This window comes from Cupressus sempervirens, chromosome 1 (genome assembly GCF_028749045.1).
Source record: "Cupressus sempervirens isolate cs-2001-9-10 chromosome 1, ASM2874904v1, whole genome shotgun sequence".
Lineage (NCBI taxonomy): Eukaryota > Viridiplantae > Streptophyta > Pinopsida > Cupressales > Cupressaceae > Cupressus > Cupressus sempervirens.
The window spans coordinates 214,612,940-214,634,980 of NC_143118.1; the positions used below are offsets into that span (position 1 = coordinate 214,612,940).

Genomic DNA, 22,041 nt, shown 5'->3' on the forward strand with positions numbered 1-22,041 from the left:
TGGACAACTACTAAGATTCCAAAACTCTCATTTGTACCTATTCAATGGTTTTAACATTAGGAGGGAAGAAGACTATGTGACAAGGAAGTAAGTTGTATTTTCCATAAAGAGCATGAAAGGGTTTGTAAGAAGAATCAATGAACTCTATGTTGATGTATAGTCTCAAACAACCAAATTAATAGTCACACACCTAGGGCATAGGACCCAATACTTCAACACATTTCAATAATTGAGTTATAACTTGTTTATTTAATGCCAAACTTTTTTAGTGAAATGCAAGGCAATAGTTGTGCGATTGATTTTTTTAATGACATCTACCCATAATTTAAATGAATATATTTTTAAGATGTGAAAAAAAACATATCATGTTTTGCCACATCAACACACCAATAAAATATGACCTAGTACAAAAGTCTTTATCTCAACTAGTTTTTAGTGTTTATAAAAAATATTTTGATATGGTATCATATTTCATGATATAGACCTAAACTCTGTTTTATAAGATAAGGACTTGCCATGTAAAACTTTTTCCTTCAAGTCAATGATCTCTAACGGTAGGTTAACACAACCTAGAGTGAAATTATAGATGATATAAGCAACTGCTAAGTGTGTCATTTGATGCTAAAATTAGTATATGTACAAGATATGGAGATGTGGCTAGACATGTATCTTGTAAAAAGGTGGGAAGATATATTATAGGATTGTATTTATCTATCCTAGCAGTTGCTTGGTCACAATACATCTCAATACAAGAATTTCCATGAGATCTTGATACATTGTCTGTTGTAATCTAATTGAAATAGATCATTGTATGAAAGATATTGTTGCTACAGAATGTGTTCAATCATTATTTTGTCACTGATGTCAAAACTGCTATTTGTTGGAATGGCAATTGCTTATAAGATCCAAGCACTATCACTTAGTTGATTTATGAGGAATCAATAAGATGTAACAAAAGCACCTAAGGGAAAGGTTGAGTTATGGTTTTGGAATGAAGTGCAAAGATTAGTTAAGACAATGATAAAGTGATGTATTGACAATATACTTGAAGATTAAGTGCCGAGTAAAAATCAAGTGCTGAGTGAAGATCAAGTGCTGAGTTGTGTTCATGTGTCGAGCATCAGAAAGTCAAAAGTGTCGAGCTGCTGCATTATTTTGAAAAGTCGAAGATTTGCCAGATCTGAGACGACATGGTTGTTATCTAGAATTTTGTGAACTAGATAGAAGATGAGAATGATGAGTTGGTGGCACAGAACACTATGTAAAACATTTTTGGCGAATACAACTGGATTCTGGACGAAGTTTCTAGATAAAAATGAGATATGGGACACATACATTGTATCCTACCTAATCTATGGAAACCCTAAAGTTGGAGAGGGAGAATCAAGCAGGAAAAGTATTCCAGATTTCTATTTAAGGAGTCATAAGGTCACGAAGCACAAGAGTTGGTCAAGCATGAAAGCATGAAGTGCTGAAGAAGGTGCTAAGGAGGAAGAGAGCACAGTAACTCTGTTTCGATAGATGACCATAGAGATGATTGCATTGGTATGATGAGCAAGAAGACTCAAGGAGACGAAGCTTGAAAGTAAGACAAGCTATCAGAGCTATAGTGATAGAAGCCAAGCAAAGGATTGAATTGAAGTGTGATATGAAATCTGCAAGATATGTTGTGAGTTTTATCAGATCAAAAGCTCTTATTTTTACTCTCTAGAAATTGTAACAGTTAGTATAAATCCTATGGACTTAGGTTGGTTTAATAGCCATGTTGTAAATCCTTTAATAGGGTGACATTCCAAGTGAATGTTCCAAAATCCTTTGACCAGGCTTATTCCTAACAGTATGGTGAAATCTTCTAACAAGGCCACATTTAATAGTGTGTTGTAAGCCTTTAATAGGGCATGCCTTTGACATGGCATCACTTCATAAGAGTGAGAATTGAGTAGCATGTTATTGGTGGTTTTTCCCGAATTGGGTTTTGCTGTAGTGGCAGAGAAGAGAAATGCTATAGGAGGCAACATTGTTGAAAATGTAATAGAGAATTTAATGTTATGTTTTAAATGCTTTTAGTTTTTGAAGTTTGTAATAACGTCCTACATGTGGTGGCATACCTAGAGTAGCAGTTCGATAAGCTCTCTAGATATAGCCACCTAGGACCAGGTGTGTGGATCTTAAATTAGAATAGTTTTTTTTAGTTCGTAGGTGGAGTGTTTAATGATTTTTAGAATCCAATAATAGGTAGTAGGAAGTTTTTTGGAATATTCTTGATTTAGACTGTCTAATATTGGTAGAAAAAATGTTTCAGATTCTTATCCTTTTCTTGGATAGAAGACAAAAAAATGTTTCTCATCCTTTTATTAGAAAAGAAGAGTCAGTTTTAAATAAGTCGGTTGGCTATGTAAGAGGGAATTCGAATTTGGGTAATAGAGAAAGTTTCAGTTTTTGCCTTAGAAAGGATATAGATAATCGACTATGGAGTTTGGCAGCAATTCGATCTTGGTCTCTCTTGTCAAAGTGCAAATATATTTTCTTTGAGGACATTCTGGGTTAAAGATCTTGGTGTGCGGGTGAAGATAAACTATGGAGATTTATATATTCTGATTAATCTAATCTTGAGTTTGGTTCGAGTTCGATCTTGGCTGATTGATGTCGTGCCCCTTGAAGTAACTCGGTTGAGTGATTATTCCTCCTGAGCTTTCCAAGGTGTAGCTCTACATCATTTTTGGTATCAGAGCTCAGCAAAAGGTTTGGGAAAAAAATAGTTGTGTATATGTTTGTGTGATTGTGAAAGATTGAGAGAAATAGTCTGAGAAGAAGTCTAGGAGACTAGATAAGAAGAAAATAACCTAGCTGAGGAATGATGGGACAAGAAGAAGCAGCTTTATTGTATCTTTTTAGAAGGTATTGGCAGAGAAAGGATTCTAAACAGAAGGAGATAGAGGAAAAGAAGAAAAGAGAGAAAGAAGAAAGGAGAAAACAAAGAGAAGAGCTAAGCAAGATAGAAGAGGAGATAAACAATTTGAGAAGGAGACTTGAGGAGAATGACGCTAAGTTGAAAGAGAATAAAGCTAAGTTGAAAGAAGTGCAGCAAGAACACAAACTGCAACAACAAAAAGTGCAGCAAGTATCTCTTGACGAGAGCAGTAACAAGACAAGCCCTATTGGATTTGAATGCAAACAATCAGTTGTTGGAACAGTAACATGTCCTTTGAAAATAGAGAAGAGTACAATGTTGGAAGGTACTACTATGGAAAAGATTTTGGAAGCAACTGATGAAGCCTTAAATATACATAATGAAGAAAAATGTCAAGAGGAATGGCATGAAGATGAAGCTAAGGAATGTGTAACAGCAAGTTCTAAAGAAGAATCTGATTTATGGGAAAAATTTGAAGCCATCGTGGGAGAATGGAAAAGGCATGGCAGTAGTACGAAAACTCAGCTTGAAGAAGAAAGGAAAGAGTGCAATACTGTTATTGTTCTTGAGAAAAGTTGTAGTAAGAAAGAGATATTTGAAAGTGAGATTACTACAGAAGATCAAGATGATGATAAATGTTTAATAAAGGAAGAAGAGATAAATACGATTCTTAAGATTCAAGATGTGAAACTGGTTGATAGTCAAGAAGCAGAAAAGTTTATGGTTACTATTGATGAAGATAGATATGATGCGCATTACATGGTGTATAAGGAAGCTCATATTCAAAAAGAGAACTCAAATAATCTTAATGCTGATGATATGTTTTCTTCTAATAATGTTTATGCAGGGATGCATATTTCATGTATAGTGAATCATGCTGGAGAATTTTCTGTGACATTTACAGCATTAAAGAATCAAAGCTACAAGGTGGAGAAGTTGGATATTATTTTTGTTTTTCTTGTAGATATGCTCATCCTAGTTCAAAGAAATTGGAAAGTTCGAAAGAAGAATGAGATTCATTTCTACAACACATCATCTCAAGAGGACTTGAGATTCATTCTACAGGGGAGTATGATGCAGTGGCAGAGAAGAGAAATGCTATAGGAGGCAACATTGTTGAAAATGTAATAGAGAATTTAATGTTATGTTTTAAATGCTTTTAGTTTTTGAAGTTTGTAATAACGTCCTACATGTGGTGGCATACCTAGAGTAGCAGTTCGATAAGCTCTCTAGATATAGCCACCTAGGACCAGGTGTGTGGATCTTAAATTAGAATAGTTTTTTTTAGTTCGTAGGTGGAGTGTTTAATGATTTTTAGAATCCAATAATAGGTAGTAGGCAGTTTTTTGGAATATTCCTGATTTAGACTGTCTAATATTGGTAGAAAAAATGTTTCAGATTCTTATCCTTTTCTTGGATAGAAGACGAAAAAAAAACATGGATATTTAAAATGTGGCCTATTGCATGATTGTCAGATTCCAATAATAGGTAGTAGGCAGTTTCGAATTCTTATCCTTTTCTTGGATAGAAGACGAAAAATCGTTTCTCATCCTTTTATTAGAAAAGAAGAGTCAATTTTAAATAAGCCGGTTGGCTATGTAAGAGGGAATTCAAATTTGGTTAATAGAGAAAGTTTTAGTTTTTGCCTTAGAAAGGATATAGATAATCGACTATGGAGTTTGGCAGCAATTCGATCTTGGTCTCTCTTGTCAAACTGCAAATATATTTTCTTTGAGGACATTCCGGGTTAAAGATCTTGGTGTGCGGGTGAAGATAAACTATGTAGATTTATATATTCTGATTAATCCAATCTTGAGTTTGGTTCGAGTTCGATCTTGTCTGATTGATGTCGTGCCCCTTGAAGTAACTGAGTTGAGTTATTATTCCTCCTGAGCTTTCCAAGGTGTGGCTTTGCATCAGGTTTCCACGTAAATCACTATGTCATGTGTTGATCTTGCATGTTTTATTCCTGCATGTTGATTTGTTGTAACTTGCTAAGATGGTTGTTTTAAGCTTGGATGGATGAGTAGTTTAATGGGCTCACAGTGAAAAAGTATTATTAGGGCATTTAGACTTTGGATAACTGATTCACCCCCCCAGACACACCCCCCCCCCCCCCTCTCAGTTATACTAAAACATTTCCAACATTGTCTCCAAGGGTATCAAGGAATTATGTGGTAGAAATGATACTTTTTATATATAGAATTAATGTATACGATTATTTTTATATACATGTATACAAACATCACAACTTTCTGTAGTGATATGACACATGCACATTTTGATACTGATGATGATATGCATAACATACATATTATATATTATTATCATGATTATCATAAAATGCACACATACACATGTATATATTCATATAAAAACATGTAAACCATAACATAAAATAAAATGTGTTCCTAGATTGATCTCATAAATTTGTGTAGAATTTTAAAGATTGGGTATATGACATATTCGTATTTTAAGAATAGTACCATCATAGATGCATATCATTCATAAGTTATTAAGTGGAGTGTCATCCATGTCAAATAGGCCATAATATCTAGACCCATAAACATAAGTGAAGGTGCAAGAATCTAAGCACTTATGGATGAACTCCCCCCTCCATTATGCTGAAACATTTACATTTTTATGGTTCTCATATAGAGAAACATAATGTATCGACCTTAAAAGTATGAGAACTAGCATTCTAAGTATACTTTCTAGAAAGGATTTTTTTATAAGTTCATATGTGTTGGATGACCTTGAGATAATGCTCATCCAACATCTCTAATGCATGAAAACTTTTGAATCAATTAGCTCCATCATCTATTGCCCCTTTCATATAGACATGCAAATATGGTATCTCTAGTTTGAAAGGAATCACAATATAAACTCAATTTATGAGACTATAGTGTATAGATCCTAGACCCATATTAATTCTAATATGATAGACCTAAAATACATAGTTTAATTGAACATGACAATCTTTTCCATGATTGTTTATTTTTTCCAATAAAAATTGCTCAATATTCATGTTAGAAGCCTAAACTTGACCATTGCATTATAGATGGTATGGCATAGATTTTTTTTCAAAATGTCAAATTTTTCAAGGAATTTTGTCACTTATTTATTTTTGAAACATGTACTCTATTAGAGATAATGGTGGAATACTATCCAAAATGATAAATTATATTATTTAGGATGAAGCTAAAAAAATTAGTTGTGGTGGATCTTAGTGGGATTTCTTCAACCCAATTTATAAAAAATTCTATTGCCACGATGATAAAGGAATTTACTTTTGAAGATGGGGGAGATATCTATCCAATAATTTTGATTCCAAAAGTCTTAAAATTCCATTGTGAAGTCTAAGTTTATAGATTCTAGGCAAGATCCATAATCAAATTGTTATGTTGCTAACATTTGGAATACTCCTTTAAAAAGGAATATGAATCTTGTCCAATTTTTTTACCAATAGTATCCCATATGAAATTAACTTGTCTACTAAGGATTAATTTGTGGTGTTTCCTTGTATGGATCTTGAGTAGGAAGAGTGCAAAGAGAAAGGGTTGTTTTGGCCATAGTGAGACTATCCAATAATACAACATTGTAATCTATCAACAATTAAGGAAATTTGATAAGATTAATTACCAAGTGGAATGTTTCCTAATATTTATATAGTTACTCTTAGTCACATTTTAAAGGAAACTTTCACTCTTTAAACAATCATGTATGTAAGATGGCCATTCTCTTGCATCTATTTAAGTGCATACAATATTTTCAAAATGAATTTTATCTGGTAACATAACAGATTGGAGAGCATGAAATAAAAAGGTTAGTCTTCCTGCTTAGTTATAGGCTAAACAAGGGAATTTTTTTTCTTTCCATTGCCTCGACATGGAGATTCTCTTTCTTGGAAATGCTATTTATAGTGTGATGAGGAATTGTCCAAAAATACTTAAAGCCAATTCTTTGCACCAAGAAAGCCTTGATTTCTTAGCCCATTATTTTACATTGATTTGATTCACGATAAGCTCAAACTCTCTATGTATGGAAATATGAGTGACCTTAGAGGAAATCACAACATACCATAAATATACAAGGGTTTCATACTAATCAATTTTATTCACGCAATGAAATTCAAGATAAAAGGAAAGTGGAAAAAGATTTTCTCTGGGTGATAACAAAATAAAACCTACTCTCAAACCTATACAAAATATTGATCCATCAAAGTAGATGTGCCAAATAGCTTCATGACTAATGGTACATATATTTTATCAAGAAATTGATCGAGCATTAAAAATGTTCTCAAGGATTATGCATCTACTATTGATCAGGTATCAGCTACCCTTTAATAGCTTGTTACAAACATGATATTAAACATAGAGAGAAACATTACCCACCTTATGGGTCATACTGAAAGGTCATCTTGCGAAAAAAAGTACTATAACAAGTCATTATTTGTGAGGGATCAAGTTCTTTCATTGAGTAAGTAATTTCTTAAGTTTTTTATTATAATTACTAAAGAAAGATACTATTTTTCTATAGAATAATACTAGGTCTCATAGTCAACCAAGATATGAATAACATAATAGATGACTCTTTCCTTTCCAACATCATCATACTAATCCTATAAAGCTAGCAATGCATATAGTGATGCTGAGACATACAACAAAAAGGGGCAATCCTCGACAACTAAAAACACGATAGGAGGATTAGTTGTATAGTCTTTGATAGAATCATAGGCAACTTGAAAATCATTATCTTATTTTAATTTTCCATTCTTATTCAAAAATAATAGGAAGGGAAAAACCGATTGAGGGACAAATATTCTTATAGATTTGACTTTCCTTATAAATCACATAGTTGAGAGATGTTCCTCAGTAGAGAAATATTGACAATTGTGTCAATCTTATCTTTATAAATTAATAATCCTCTTTGAGAGATAATGAAAGCTTATGAATTTATAGCATATATCCCAAAGACACATTCTATAGGGTTTTAATTTCATCTTATAAATGAAGAGTCAATTAATGATGAGGCCAACATTGTTAACATGGTCTCGATGAAGAACTGAATTTGCTAAAATAAAATCCACATAATCATCTAGGATCTTATGAATGAAATCATATAATATATGATTCATTGGTCATTGAAAATTTGCACCAATATTCTTCAACCCAAATAAATGAATGCATATCAAAAAGTACCCTAAGGAGTAATAAAAGTGATGTAAGTTTATTAATCTTCTAGGTTATATAGTTCAAATTGTAACATGAGAAGCCATCCTCAGAAGATAATAGTGTGTGATATTTTCACAAGTAAAAATTTATATAGATATTTAGTAAAATAAAATCATTCTTTAAATACACTTTGTTCAGATCATGTAATTTGATGATATTCAAATGTGTCTATTATGTTTACTAGGAGGTATTATGTATTGTATATCAAAGGTGAATAATTAATGGCACTAGTAACTATTGCACTAACCATTAATGTTTTCCTTTGGGATTTGTGACATGGATTAACTATCTCCTATATTATCTAAGTCTAGTAGTTCTATTAGGCATCAACAAGGTGATCTTTTAGTGCTACAACAACTCTACCTTGTAAAAACTAATATCAGAGCTTGGTCATAGGTTTAAATCTTCTTGGGTAACATTGAGGGGGGATTGTCTAACTAGTTGCCAATGACCCCATTCTAGATTCTTAAAATGGTTTAACCACCTCCTATATTCTATAGGTATGGTAGTTATATCAAGCATTAACTCGTCGATCTTTTGGTGAAACAAAAACCCTAGATTGTAGAAGTAACAAAAGATTTTACGATATTTCTATTTCCATCTTAACCGTCAAGGTGATCCTTAGATTCATCATTTAAATACTTTTATTTAGAGGCTTAGCATAGAGTGTCCATACCATATTATGAGTAACTTTTGATTCATCAATACCTAATATGTTGTATGCCCAAGAAAAAGTATCTATACACTATTACAAGAGATCATAATGTGATTTGACTTCCTCTTAATAAAGGAAAATTTTGACCTTTATAAATCAAATAGGATGTTTAGGATTCATAAGAACATCAATAGTATCCCCCTTTATGATAGCACTATAGTCTTCTAGATGTAGAACTAAAGAGTTATCGTGTGTGTGTGTGTGTGTGTGTGTGTGTGAGAGAGAGAGAGAGAGAGAGAGAGAGAGAGAGAGAGAGAGAGAGAGTTTATTTGATACTTTCTCCAAAGCATATATGGCTTTGTAGGAAATAAGGATATCATTTCTTATGATGATTAGAGGATAGATCATCATAGAGACCAAGGAATTATTTAACAATCTCTTCCAAAGGAATGATATATGAAGAAACTACCGCGTAAAAGCACAAACTTGTGTCACCTTTTATAAAGAAAAGGGATCTCAAAACTTGAACTATTCAAATTTAACCATTTGTGTTTAGAATTTGAAGATGATGTTAATTGCTAAAATGTGTAAAATTGGATAAGTTCATGTCTATAATATATATTTTTTAATTTGAAAAGGAATTTTTTTATCCTTTTAATTTTTGAAGTTCTTTTTTTTTTGAATGTTGAGCATATAGAATTTCATTCCCACCAAAAAAATATATGCAAATGATCATATTTTTCTCTAGTTTTGTAATAAGTTATAGCTCTCATGTATATCTGGTCCAGAAAAAAATGGTTTTCTATCTACATTTTTCAAGTTATAAGTGTTCAAAGTTGAACTTACCATAAATTGATTTCTTTTCTTTGCCAAACTTTTCCTATCAAATCTACATATTTTTGAGGACAAGTTAAGTATTCTTGAAGAGGACTCTCTCCTCTAGAGGTACATGTAAAGTTTAAATTTTTTGAACATGATTTACTATTTTTTTTCCTTTTTTGAAGTGACATCTTCTTGAATCTTAAAATACCTACTTACAACATTTTAAAAATATAATATATTATAACTACTCAAAACACTATAAAATTTATATGACCATAATCTTGACTCCAAGATTTACAAAAGGGTATTTTAGTTTTTGTAGAAACTTCATTTTTTATTTAGAAATTAGCCTTAGAAGTGAGAAAATTTTAAAAACCCTAATTTTTGCTTGTATGGCTACCACAAAGGATGCCGCATATACAGTTTTGGGCCAAAGGGTTTTGGTCGACCTACTTATGTGACCACATATAAGAGAAACACCTTTCTTCATTAATTTTCAAATAATAGTTTTGGCCAAAAGTTTTATGATAGAAATAGTTTTGGTTGTAACCATTTTGCCACGTTGATGCCACTTGATGCCACATGGGTTCCGTCGTAACCATTTCGGCCATAACCCAATCAAACATCCTCGAGGGTGACACATGTTTGTGCTTTTACCCTACCACAAAGGTCAAACTTATGTTAATGAGCTCAGGATAAACTAGATCCAAATGGAAGAATAATGTTAATATTGCACCAAGTCTTATCCTTGCATCTCACATGATGGTATCCCAATCCATTGCTATGATTTTTTGGTTTAGGTTCTAATGGAACTTTGATTCCTTCTTAAGTGGGATTACAATACCTACCACTATAATGAATCCTTCAAACTATCTCATATCCTTTCCCATAGATCAACTAAATCACTTTAGAACTAGGTGGTTTGGTGTAGACGAAATGATACATAAGATATGTATTATTGAGCTGTGTAAATTCATAGTCATCTCTTGAAGTCATTATGAATGTCATCTTTTTTATTTTTAGGTTGGTTGGGTGATGCAGAGGTAAGGGTGGTGGGAGTCAAAACTAAGTTAAACCCACTTATACCTATAAGGGAAATACAAGGTTCCCCAAACCCTCTATAAGGAAAAATAGTACTCAAATGACTCCAAGACTTTCTAGATGGTTAAGATGATTGACTTAGGCCAAAACAAGGTGGACTTAAAGGGTTTCAACACATTTTAGGTGCTTAAGCACCATCTAATGCTTCAATCTCTTCAAACTACCTTTTAGGCTTAGTTGCCCCTATTAGGTCTCCAGTGTGATAGAAGCTTGGATTTTTGTGAACTTTTACAAAATAATAATCTAAATCTATAGGTTTTAAGATACCCTTTTGGCCATACTAAAACATGTCTAAAGCCAAGCATAGGTTGTTTTAGAAAAAATCCAAGTTCTTTAGGCTGTACTCAAACGACAAGCATAAATAATGTGATTTTCCAAAGTAACTACAAGCAATACTTACCTCCTGCATTCAAGACTTTCAATAGTCCCTATATATGAACTCAAACTACCAAATATCCAATTAATTTGGTCCTTGGATGCCTCCAAGTAGTAAAGCCCAAATTGTTCCTCAAAAGACTCTAAAACAAGGGGTTTCTAATTAGTTGTTGTTCCAATACTTTTGGGATCAAACAAGGGTGGATTCACCTTGTATAGGGTGTATCTAGACACCTCAAAACATAAAAATTTCCCCTCCTTCAGACAAATTCTCTATTGCTGCTCCATACCTACATTTTCATTCTCCCTTAACACCTCCTTCTTGGGTGATCACCTTCAAACAAACTCTCATCTGCACATGTTAATGTTCAAATAGTATTGTACTAGTTAGGCATGAGCCATTCCATGAGAATCAGTAGAGTCATTCATGGAATGTTCATCCATCCATTAGTTATTGTCAAAAACTAGTAAAAAAAAAAACTATTCCTAAATGTTGTCAGCACTATTTTGCAAAACCAGAGATTAAAAATGGACTTCAAAGCATTTAAAATGGATCCAAACAAATTAAAATGTCTACCAAAGGTTAGAACATCCTCTAATCACAAAACTACAAAGAAAAAGCCTCAAACTTGCATCAAAATGGAGTTTTATTGAGTTTTCTTCTACTGTTTCTACATTGAATGATTCCCAATGTTGCCTACCATACAATGCCTCCAACTTAACTTAATAACCTTCCCCACAACTAGCCCAACTATTTGTGATTGATTTCCATGATTAGGTATGCTTAAAACTCCTTAAAACTACTTTCCCTCCAAAATATGAACTAATCGTTGGGATTGAAACATTTGAATTCTCCAACTTACAATTTGTTGAATAAAACAACTATTTAACTCTTCAAACTTGTCTAATGGGCCCTCAAGACCAATTTAACCAATCATAGACCTTCTTAAGACTCCTTAGGACTCATTTTAATGCATACTTCCTTTCTACCCCCATTTCATCATTAAAGATCCTAAGGTCCTTAACATGCCCTTTAGGATTTATTACATTTTAAAAACATCCTTAAAGCCTCCTAAGTCCATGATTGGCTTCAAAACATGCCAATTTATTGGTTCACACTCTTTCTTTCCTTTAATCCATCTTTTGTCTTGATGCTCCTGCATCACTGGGCTAACCTTGTATTGTTTGAAATGAGAATTGATAAAATCAAAGTTTGCCCAATTATTGGTTGAACTTGTATTGACATTTGTAGTAGAAAGAGCTTTTGTAGACTTAGTAAAGAGATATTCTTGAGTGTCCTTATTAGGTATATTGTTATCATGAAAATAGGTTAGGAAAATTCATGTTGGGAGGAACTGACGCCTCAATATTATGTTCTTACACATCTTTCCCTTAAGCATCTCTAGCAAGTGGGATCAAAGAAGGAGGTGTTGCAACAATAGCAACCATCAAGGGATAAAATTTCTAAATGTGGGAGAAATTGAAGTTTGACCTATAGTTACCATTTAGCATTAATGTTCATTATGAGGGTCATCTTTTATTTTGACCACTTGATTATTAGGTCCATAAAGTTAACTAATCTATGATTGATGGATGGGACTATCTCGAATGCATGTAAATAAGGACTCCCCAACAAGATATTATAAGGAAAAGGTATGAACATCACAACCACTAGAGTAGGTTTGATAAGAGATCCAACCTTTAGAGGTTGTATAACTATGCATATTGTATTCTTTCTAGCGTTGTCAAACACTCCAATTGACATGATCATGGTGTTGTCCTCATGTTCTGATTGGCATGAGTGAAATCCTTGGATGATTGTCTTTTGTGTTTGTGGACATGTCACTCTCTCCACAACTCACATAATATTTATCTTTTCTATCTCATCCTCATGATGGTCCAGAAAGAGTGACTCGAGACATTGATGCAAAATATATTACATGGTTTAATCTAGAAGAGAACTAAAATTATCAAGATGGACTATGGAAATCTTATGAGATTAATTTTTATAATCAAGTGAATTGATATTTTTATTTTTACTATTCTTTTGGAGAAGATCCAATTTCCTATCTACAAACTTGAAATGTTGCTTCTTCGTGTAAACATTGCTTATTAGTTCTAGATTTGATAATGTAAATCCGATATCCTTATAAAAAATTAGAAATTCTGATTTCAATAACTATTAAACAAAATTTTCATGAGTGCAATTTTTTAATAAACATAAAATTAAGTGTCTAAAGTTAAAATGCTCTACTTCCGGTATATAATAAAAGTCGATAATTTAGTATATGGGAGTCGATAATTTTGTATAAGTCGATAAAAGTCGATAATTTTATATAATAAAAGTCGATAATTTAGGCTATTGATTCCACGAAATAACCTCAGTTAAGCCAGCGCGTGGAATGGAAATATAATCCATCATTGACCCACTGCACTAAGACTAGTCTAATGCATAAATTTTCTGCGTGTTGAATAATATATTTCGAATGAGATTGAATGCTACATAAGGGAAAGCATCCAACAATCTGATTACCTTCCTTCCCTTCCGCTCCAGCAATGGCCGCTGCTGCAGTACTTCCTCTTATTCCTGTTTTTCTGATGCTCACCTGCGCATCGGCCCAGACACAGAACATCAAGCTTGGCTCGGCTCTTACTCCTCAAGATTCCAAATGGGTTTCACCAAACGGTCAGTATGCCTTTGGATTCTACGAGCTCACGCCAGCTCTCTTCGTCTTAGGCGTGTGGTACGAGAAAATACCTAATAAAACTCTGGTCTGGACGGTCATGGAGGATCAGAGGGACCTTCCTGTCGGAAAGATGTCTACTCTGCAACTCACAAACAGCGGCCTGAGGCTGTCTGATGCCCGAAAAGGTCTTAAATGGTCCGCTACTATTCCGTCGGAAAAGATTGCCGCGGCTGCAATGCTCGACAGTGGGAACTTTGTGCTGTTAAACGCCTCTTTGGAGCCCATCTGGCAGACCTTCGATTATCCCACTGACACCCTCTTACCCGGTCTAGTTCTCAAGTGGAAATCTACGATGCATTCCAGGGCTTCATCGACAAACTTCTCTGCAGGCCGATTCGAGCTCGCCTTGCAAGAAGACGCCAATTTGGTGCTCTATCCCGTGGATCGAGTGGGCGAGGCACAAGGTGCTTACTGGGCTAATGGCGTATTCAATCAGGAAGTGGACTTACATTTTGATTCAAGTGGGCTCTTGTATTTGGTAAACACCACCAACATCACAGTTTCCAACGTGACGGCGAATGTGACGGCCAGCGGGTTCGGAAACAGGGACCTTCATATTCTTCATAGAATGACGCTGGAGAGTGATGGAATCCTTACACAGTATGTGTGGAACAGTAGCGAGTGGTCATCTGTATGGCAGGCAGTGAATCAGTCGTGTATACTGTTAGTTTTGTTAGCTTGGACAGCTGTTTGTTCATATGCTATTATTTAGTATCTAATTGTTTTTGCTAACAAATTGGTTAAAGCAAGGACAATTATTTATTAAATAATTGACTTCTTTTAGAAGCAACTAGAAACCAATTTTGTTAGGGTTGGTAAGTTGTTTTATATTTCCACCGTCAATTGTAAATCAATCCCGGCCGTTGGTTTACCAACGAGAGTAGTATAAAAGGGGGTCTAGGGGGCATTTGGAGAACAAGAAGTTTGGAGAAACGTTTGTAGTGTTAGCAAACAGTCTTGCAGTGTTAGCAAGGGCGCAGTGTTAGCGCGGGAATAGCAGTGGGGAATATCAGTGGGATAAATTAGGAGGATGTCAAAGTTTTGCCAATAAGAAGTAAGGAATTTTGTATCTCTTGATTTGCTGAAGTTTAATATAATTTCTCATCTGTAGAACTGGTTTTCCCTTAAGAGTTTTTTCCAGGGACAATTTGTTCGAAAATATTGTGTTCATTGTGTTGTGCATTTCTTTCCGTATTTTATAAGTGAAGTTGTAGTTGTGTTATTTTTCGATATTAGTTGGAAATTTATTTTTAGCAGTTTAATAATCGTTTATGATAGGAGATTAATAATCAGTGACTGTAATAGTTAGATTTTTCACATGGTATCAGAGCATTGTTAAGGGTAGAAGAGTTTTTGCCCTAGGAAAGAAATTTTGATCTCTTTAGATTTATTATTGCTTTAAACCCTTGAGATGGCTTCAGCTGGTTTGAGAGATCAGGATAGATTGGATGGTGCCTCAAATTTTGGTGTCTGGAAGGTCAGAATTTCTTTATTGTTGGAAGAGAATGGTATCAAGGATTATGCTACCAGTGTTGTACCTATACCAACGGATGCAACACAACTTGCAGCATATAGGAAGGACGATGCCAAAGTGAGGAGGATAATCCTTGATTGTGTCAAGGATCATATTGTTTCACATATCACAGAGCTAGATATGGCGAAGAAGATGTGGGATGCCATTCTGAATCTATACCAGAATGCTACCACCAATAGGAAGTTGATTCTCAGAGAGAAGCTAAAGAATGCCTAGATGAATCAGGGAGAAGACGTCACAAGTTATCTCACCAAGCTCAGACTTGTCAAGGATGAGTTAGCAGCTATTGGAGATAGCCCTAGTGATGACGAGCTAGTGAGAATAGCCCTAAATAGGTTTACTAAACAATGGAGTGTCTTTGTTCAAGTTGTCAGTGGACGAGATACTTTACCGAGTTGGGATCGACTATGGACTGATTTCACTCAGGAGGAGTTTAGATTAAGTCTTGTCAATGGGGCCAACAAGAGTCAGAAAAATGAGGTGGAACAAGAGAATGTTGCCCTAGCAGGTAAAGGGAAAGCAAACAAGGGATCTAGCAAAGGATCGAATTCACAAAATGAAAAGAAGAAGAAGGACCTTTATAAGGTCAAGTGCTTTGGATGTCACGAGTTTGGCCACTATGTCAGTGATTGCCCAGAGAGGAAGAAGGGCAAGAAGCAGGTGGCAGCTTCAGCAAGTGCGGAAGAACTCTCTAGTAGAATGGAAGATGAGTTTGCACTCATAGCTTGTATGGTTAGCTCAACCTCACAATGTGTTTAGTATATAGATAGTGGGGTGTCATTTCATATGACAGAAGTTAGAGAGTACTTCTCCAGTTACAAGGAGGAGGACACCAACATCTAGATTTCTATGAGAAACTTGTCCAAACTCAACCCTGTTGGGAAAGGAACTGTTCAGTTTCAGAGGGAGAATGGAAAGATAAGTTGACCTTCATGATGTGTTATATGTGTCAGGCTTAGGTATGAATTTGATTTATGTATCTGTTCTTCAGGATAGGGGGTATAATGTACTCTTTAGAGGGACAAATGTGTTGATTAAGCACAAGGATTGGAAATCACCCATAACTATTGGAGTTAGGAGTGGTCGCCTTTATAGATTGTAGTTTGATACTCCTAAGGCACTTATGAGCAATAGTAATCCTAGAGATCTTGGAGAGCTATGGCATAGGAGGATGGGCCATATTCATCATGGAGCACTTAGATTGCTTCGTGAGATAGTGACAGGTGTTCCAGAGGTGAGCATAGAGCATGACAATGTATGTAAGGGAAGTTTTCGAAAGCATCTTTTCCAAGGAGTGACACCAGATCTAAGGGTGTTTTTGATCCAGTACATTCAGATGTTTGTGGACCGATGTCGACGAAATCTCTCAGAGGATATGAGTGTTATATTACTTTTATTGATGATTTCTCTAGAAAGACCTGGATATACTTCTTGAAGACTAAGGATGAGGTTTTCAGTCGATTCCAAGAGTTCAAGGCTCTTGTGGAGAATTCGACAGGAAAGAAGATAAAGGTTATTCGGTCAGACAATGGAGGTGAGTACAAAGGAAATGTCTTCTAGGAGTTCTGCACCAGAGAAGGAATCAAGAGAGAATGGACTGTTCCTTACAATCCACAGCAGAATGGAGTTGCTGAAAGGAAGAACCGTTCTATATTGGAGGCAGCAAGAGCTATGCTACATGACCAGGACATGCCCCGTTACTTATGGGCAGAGGCGTGTAATACAACATTCTACATTCAGAATAGAGTTCCACACAAGGTGATAGGGAAGATGACACCAGAGGAGGCTTTCACAGGGAAGAAGCCAGATGTTAGTCACTTCAGGATATTCAAGAGTTTGGCATATTGTCATATTCCTGGAGATACATGTACAAAGTTAGATCAGACTGCAGAGAGGGGGTACTTTGTTGGGTACAGTGAGACCTCAAAGGCATATAGGATTTTCATTCTAGGGACTAAAAGAATTATTGTTAGATGGGATGTCAAGTTCATGGAGGACAAAGCATTCAGGAGATCCAGAGATTTGCTAGCAGATGATCAGAGTGAGCAGCCAATAGAAGTTCCAAGACCAAGTCAAGAGCAACAAAACTCAAGTACAGTTACCAGTACGAGAGTAGACTCAGTTAGTGAAGATTCACAGAGTATGGAGCAACAGGTGCAATAGGAAATGCGTCTAGAAGACTTAGAGGTTGACATTTCATCCTCTATAGTTGGTAGCAGGAACCATGTGGTTCCAAATACACAAAGGGATACTTAGGAGTTTGTGGGAGCTCTTAGGAAGAGTACTAGACAGCAAAAACAACTAGGCAAGTTCAATGACTATGTGGCATTATTTAGTTAGTTGGTAGATAGTGAGCCTTCTAGCTATCCGAAAGCTGCAGAACATAACGTATGGCAAGATGCTATGGTTGAAGAATATTCTTCAATAATGCAAAATTATGTGTGGGAGGTAGTACCTAGATCAACAGATAGGGTTGTAGTTGGATCACGTTGGATCTATAAGATAAAACACGGTGCAGATGGTAGCATCGAGAAATACAAGGCGAGGTTCGTGGCAAGGGGTTCTCTTAGAAGAAGGGAATATACTATGAGGAGACATTTGCTCTAGTTGCCAGGTATACTTCTATACGAGCTATAATCTCACTTGCAGCACAGATGGGATGGCAAATCCATCAAATGGATGTCAAGACAACATTCCTTAATGGTGAGTTGAAGGAGGAGGTATACATAGAACAACCAGAAGGCTTTGTAGCACACAACAAAGAGACCCACGTGTGCACATTGAAGAAAGCATTGTACGAACTCAAGCAGGCTCTTAGAGCGTGGTATGAGCGCATTGACACATACTTGCAAAAAATAGGCTTTGTGAAGAGTGAAGCAGATGCTAACCTCTACTACTTGATGGTTGGGGGTGAGATTCTCATTCTTGTTCTTTATGTGGATGACCTATTTCTTACAGGTTCACTAGGGCTCATAGTGGATTGCAAGAGGAACCTTGCAAAAGAGTTCGAGATGAAGGATTTAGGACTTATGCACTACTTTCTAGGCATGGAAGTGTGGCAGACAGATAGAGAGATTTTTCTTGGTCAAGGAAAATATTGCATTGAAATCTTGAAAAAATTTGAGATGGAGGATTGCAAAGCCATATCTACACCCATGATCACAAATTGGAGGAAGGTAGATACATCTAAGGAGAAGGATGTAGATCCCACTTTATATAGACAATTGATTGGTCCGCTTATGTATTTGGTCAACACTATGCCAGATATAGCATTTGCAGTAAACTCTCTTAGTCAATTCATGGTTGAACCAAAGAGAATGCATTGGATAGCAGCTAAGCATGTGCTACGTTACTTGCGTGGTATAGTCGAGTATGAGATCAGATATGTTCGAGGTGAAGGTATCAGATTGATAGGCTATATTGACGCAGATTGGGTAGAAAGTACAACAGACAAAAGGAGCACTTCAGAGTGTTGTTTCAACTTGGGATCAGGAGTTGTATCTTGGTTCAGCAGGAAGCAGAAATCCGTGGCTCTAAGTTCAGCAGAAGTAGAACACATAGCAGCTAGCATGGTGACATTTGAAGCTATATGGCTTCAGAAGTTGTTAGTAGCCTTGTTTGGTCAGAAGGTGGAGACTACTGTGATACATTGTGACAATCAGAGTTGTATCAAGTTGTCTGAGAATCCAGTGTTTCATGATAAGTCTAAACATATAGATATCAGATATCACTTCATCAGATATTGTGTACAAAGGGGAGTTGTTCAACTACAATACATACCTACAGAGGAGCAGGTAGAAGACATTCTGACTAAGGCATTGGGGAAGGCAAAATTTATCTTCTTCAGAGATAAGTTAGGTGTCCTGCATAACAGCTTCCTCGCTAAGAGGGAGTGTTAGTTTTGTTAGCTTGGACAGCTGTTTGTCCATATGCTATTATTTAGTATCTAATTGTTTTTGCTAACAAATTGGTTTTATAAAGCAAGGACAATTATTTATTAAATAATTGACTTCTTTTAGAAGCAATTAGAAACCAATTTTGTTAGGGTTGGTAAGTTGTTTTATATCTCCACCGTCGATTGTAAATTAATCTCGATCGTTGGTTTACCAACGAAAGTAATATAAAAGGGGGTCTAGGGGGCATTTGGAGAACAAGAAGTTTGGAGAAACGTTTGCAATGTTAGCAAGGGCGCAGTGTTAGCGCGGGAATAGTAGTGGGGAATATCAGCGGGATAAATTAGGAGGTTGTCAAAGTTCTGCCAATAAGAGGCAAAGAATTTTGTATCTCTTGATTTGCTGAAGTTTAATATAATTTCTCATCTGTAGAACTGGTTTTTCCTTAGGGGTTTTTTCTAGGGACAATTTGTTCGAAAATATTGTGTTCATTGTGTTGTGCATTTTTTTACGTATTTTATAAGTGAAGTTGCAGTTGTGTTATTTTTCGATAGTAGCTGAGAATTTATTTTTAACAGTTTAATTGTCGTTTATGATAAGAGATTAATAATCAGTGACTGCAATAGTTAAATTTTTCACATACACAAGTGAAGGATTAGTGTGGACGCAACGGCATCTATCAGCGCAACAGCGAGAACAAGCCCGACTGCACTTGTCCTCCTCATTTTGAGTTTATCGACAGCCGAGATCATTTCAAGGGATGCGCGCGAAGGTCGTGGCCATGGCAGGGTTGCAGCGCAAGTAGCACCATGTCTCGGCTTGACAACACGAATTGGGGCGGCGGTAGAGACTATTCAGTTGTGCAGGTTGTTACTGAAACTCAATGTCAGGAGGCCTGCAGAAACGATTGCTTCTGTTTCGTCGTCACGTATCGCGACTCTGTTTGCCGGAAGAAAAGGATGCCTCTGCTCGACGGCCGCAAAGGTGATGACGTTTCCGAAGTAGCTTTTGTCAAAGGATCAGATGACACCAACACGCCGTTGCCCTTCTCTCCTCCTCCCTCAGACCAGGGAAAAGGAAGGGGGAGAAAGTCTGTAGTAGGCATCGGCATAAGCCTCCTGGCTTACTCTTCATCTCTTATTGTGCTCGCCTTCCTTGTGTGTTTGTGTGGCGGCAACATCCTCAAGATCAGAAAGGCTGCAGAACATCCCATTGTTGTTGAGGGTTCGAAGGCCTTTTCTTTCAATGAAATAGAGACGGCAACAGCAGGATTCAGAGATGAAGTAGGAAGGGGTGCTTTCGGTAAGGTTTACAAGGGGAGCTTAAAGGATGGAAGAGCAATTGCAGTGAAAAATCTTGTTGATAAATCAGTTGAAGAAGTACAAAGAGGGGAGCGGGAGTTCAGAACAGAGATGACAGCAATCGGGAGAAGCCATCATAAAAATCTGGTTCGATTGTACGGCTTCTGCGATGAGGGCAATCACCGGCTTCTGGTGTACGAGTACATGAGCAATGGATCTTTGGGCGCCGCTCTATTTTTAGACAATGGATTTCTTGACTGGAGGGTACGAGTTCAGATTGCAATAGGGACAGCAAGAGGGCTTCTCTATTTGCACGATGAGTGTACAACCCAAATCCTGCATTGCGACATAAAACCACAAAACATTCTGCTGGATCAAAACTTCAGTCCCAAAATATCTGATTTTGGCTTGGCCAAACTGTTGAGGGCAGAACAGACTCGGACAATGACTGGAGCTCGGGGCACAATGGGTTACATTGCGCCCGAGTGGGTCAATAATATGCCAATTACTGCCAAAGTAGATGTTTACAGCTTTGGAGTGATGCTTCTTGAAATTATTTGTTGCAGGAAAAGCATGGACTTAGATGCTCCGGAAAATGAAATCTTTTTGAGCGTGTGGGTCTATGAATGTTTGAAGCGTGTTACACTTGCTAATCTTGTGGAGCAGCAACAAGTAGGAGGCGATGGTATATCGAGAATCGAGTCGAGGCAGTTAGAGAGAATGGTATTGGTGGGTCTGTGGTGCTTTCAAGAAGATCCAACTCTCAGGCCGTCTATGAAAAAGGTAGTTCAGATGATGGAAGGAACGGTGGAGATTGCAGTGCCCCCGCCTCCTGGAGGCACCGGCTACGGTGCAACATATTTGCACCGGCCGGGCCCCTCCATCCTGGCACCCCATCTTCAGCGCAAGTACAAACGTCAGGGCAGTCAACAGGCGCAGTCTGTTCATTCCGACTGCCGTATTCTATGTACGCCGTATGTTATCAGACGTTGCCCTCCGCCCCCTTCAGCCATCCCCTCCGCCATCCAGCTTGCCCAACGCACAATATTTCCCGCCAACGTTTTAAGCATATAATAATTATGGCAATTAACAATCTATCAAATAACATAAGAATACGCTAAGCTTCACATTGGAAATTTTTATAGTGTAAGGGATAAAATTTATACAATAGTGTACTTGTATTTTTAAAAAGTCAAATAATAATGTAGTTAAGAAAAATAAATTGAAATCTATTGTTTAATAGGAAAACTATAACGATATACATTTAAATTATTTTTATTTTTATTTTATAGATAATATTAAATTTCAATTATACATGATTTATAGTTTAGATCTATTATATACTATTTAATATAGTGTTTAGATTAATTCAAATTTAATATTTAGTGCATATAAAGTTTAAATTTTATTTATTATTAGATTTTTCTTAAAAGGCTAACTTGCGATAGTTATTATTATTATTATCATC

General features: G+C 36.1%; 1 pseudogene; it reads left to right on the plus strand.

Annotated features, from left to right (window-relative positions):
- Window positions 1–13,645: 13,645 nt before the first annotated feature.
- On the plus strand, window positions 13,646–21,647 carry LOC149576909 (G-type lectin S-receptor-like serine/threonine-protein kinase LECRK3; annotated as a pseudogene).
- Window positions 21,648–22,041: the final 394 nt, after the last annotated feature.